At 39.7% G+C, this 2,890-nt stretch overlaps 1 protein-coding gene across 3 annotated transcripts in view; it reads right to left on the reverse strand.

Moving 5' to 3' along the window:
* Positions 1-2,090: 2,090 nt before the first annotated feature.
* sema3e (sema domain, immunoglobulin domain (Ig), short basic domain, secreted, (semaphorin) 3E) overlaps positions 2,091-2,890 on the reverse strand; it is a 37,042-nt gene continuing 36,242 nt past the window's right edge. For all 3 annotated transcript variants that reach the window (XM_034086050.2, XM_034086051.2, XM_034086049.2), the window contains one exon: positions 2,091-2,890. This exon is cut by the window's right edge and continues 1,363 nt beyond it. The gene's annotated coding sequence lies outside the window, so the exon portion shown is untranslated.

Genomic DNA, 2,890 nt, shown 5'->3' on the forward strand with positions numbered 1-2,890 from the left:
GGGTTACACACACACACACACACACACACACACACACACACACACACACACACACACACACACACACACACACACACACACACACACACACACACACACACACACACACACACACACACACACACACACACACACACACACACACACACACACACACACACACACACACACACACTGGTGCTCACACTGCATTTTAATGACACTATGTGTGAAAATCACAGATCATGGACAGACAGATGACCAAATACAAAATGGTCAGTCTAACCCCTCCTGGTGATGGTTATTTAACGCATATACTGCTGAGGGAGGATACTGAACCTCAGAGACAGCTGTGTCAGCAAGATAACACAGAGCATGTTGACAAGATGCTTGTGTGTGCAGTGTGTTCATGTCTATGTAGTTTCAGAATCCTTTTATTTATGTTGTGTATGTATGTTGTCCTCATATCTATTTGGGAAAATACGCACCTTCGAAACTGTAGTCCATTTTGTCCTTACCAGATATGCATGACAAGCTAGTTCCTGTGCCTCTACTGATAATAGTTCCCCTTTGCTTATCGGATCTTATTGATGTGAAGAGTATTGTATTTTATATTTAACCTTCACTTGTTGCACCTTTGTGCTGATAACATCTAGAGATAAAAACGAAGGCTTGCTCGGTACGACCGAATAAACGGATTGTACAGATTATTAAAAAATAGCCAGGGTTTCAAGCAAATCCAGCTAAGGGAATCTTTTGGTGGTATTAAAAGCACTTTGAAGCGATAGAGGACTGTAATAAAGATCTAAATGAAGGCTGAGGACGTAAATCCAGAATATTAACAAAAATGTATTTCCCAGAGGCTTTAATCTGAAGCTTATGTGTCAGAATGGAAGAGAGTTTATGAAGTGAATGGTGTGAAAGCAAACACATTTAGCATGCCGGGGGGGTGTGATCAATATGTATAAGGTTAGCCTTTTCTATCACTGATAACAGAAAATCAAAGGGAGAAGAAAAAGGGGAAACATACACATGTCTTTTCATATCTGCTGGGCTTTCATTCTGATTTACACAGACATGCTCATCAAGGCTAGTATGCAAACGCAAACAAATTTCGCAAAAACACCAACACATACACACTGTGCACACGCTGTATACTGCGCACACTGAGTGTTCCTGGCTGTAAAAGGCTTGTTTACAGCCTGAGCTCCATGTTCATTTTCCTCTGCCTCATATCCTTTCTTTCCTCACTGACATTTTCTCTTTTAATAAAGCGTTCTGGTACATTGGCTCCTGATGGAAACAGAAAAAAGGAGAGGTGTTCCGGTAGAGGAAAATGATAAGCACTGTCATCTTCACACTGTGACAGAAACATTGCAGTGGCCTTTGACCCTTTTCTCTCTTTGAAGATCAATTAATTGATTTATAGCATTTCAGTACACAAATTTGGGGTCTTGAACTTTGAAATGTATGATGTCCAGAAGAAATATGCCCTGCTCCAGACTATCTTTGTTTTTAGCATATTTTCCGAAATGGTATCTATCTGAGGGGTCAGAAGTTACATACAGCGGGCAAATGCCAGCTGCAGTCCCAGAAGATCAAAGGCACTTTTAATCCCACCTACAAGGCCCTGTCGCATACATAAGAGAGTGATCTATAAGTGGCTAAAGGGACCATTAGGGGCCAAAATAACAGTGTTAACCTGACCAAGGGAGAGCGAGAGCTTTGAAGAGGAGGGGAGCTGAACTGGTTCAGAGCCTGTTGCTATGGTAGCCATGTGGAATAAATCAGCAGCATGAATTCTATTCTCAAATGCCTTCAGCACCCCACCGACTCAGGTAGACCAAGGCAGAATATGAATGAGCATCATATTGGATTTTTGTATTTGATTTTTTTTATTTCCCCAGCATATGGTGCACAATTTGCAAAAACCACATTTCAAATATCATGTTAATTGTACCTATCAGTTCAAAGTGTTGAATAATTATGAAAATGTTGGTTTATTCTAAGTGATCGCTGCACACAGCTCTCTCACTCTCTTATGTGTGTGGACGTAGACTCGGTACACTACGTGATTATTGATAGTTACGACCATAGAGATGACAACATGAAAGGGTCGGCCATCTTTTTTTAATGACAGGTTTTATAAAGGGCATAGCAGACACAACATTTCCAACCTCAGTCAAAGCTGTTAGTTGAGGAACATTCCATTTAACCCCATTATGAATACATGGAATACAACAAGGGCAGACTCTACAGTGACACAATTAAGAGATAAATAAGGCACAGCATGGAAAAGAGGTGATCCTCCAGACTCTATCTTTAGCACAACTGCTACAATTCACTGAAACATCAGATTGTTTGATGTGTCATCTCAGATGAACGGCATATTCATGAAACTGACTCATCAGTTTTTAAGGGCATGCTTGTATGGTCATCCTAAAAATGCTCTTAATAATAAAGTAATGTGGTGTTCTACATTTATATTTTGTAGTGGCGATTATGAATCCCATCTGCAACACAATAACAAACAACCAAAAAGAGGACAGACTGGTTTAAGGGGGGTGGGAAGCGAGGGGGAGAAAGAGTAAGAGAGAAAGTGAGAGAGGTTGGAGCAGCCAGCTGAGAAGGATTACTTTTTCGAATACACAGTTATTTACCAGATATGCACATAAAAACACTGTGATATTTTTTTTGATAAATACAATATACAATACACACAATACTGTTGGTACATTTTACCCCAATTGTGTCAATATAAATGTAGACACTTAGAATAACAACAATACATACGGATCAGCCTACTTTTCATCTACAGTTTTCACAAGTGCTTACAGTAAATAGTAATTATTTCCATTGGGGGCATAATTATAATAAAACATGCCTCAAATACCCATATTAGTGGCATTGC

This window comes from Pseudochaenichthys georgianus, chromosome 6, assembly GCF_902827115.2.
Source record: "Pseudochaenichthys georgianus chromosome 6, fPseGeo1.2, whole genome shotgun sequence".
Lineage (NCBI taxonomy): Eukaryota > Metazoa > Chordata > Actinopteri > Perciformes > Channichthyidae > Pseudochaenichthys > Pseudochaenichthys georgianus.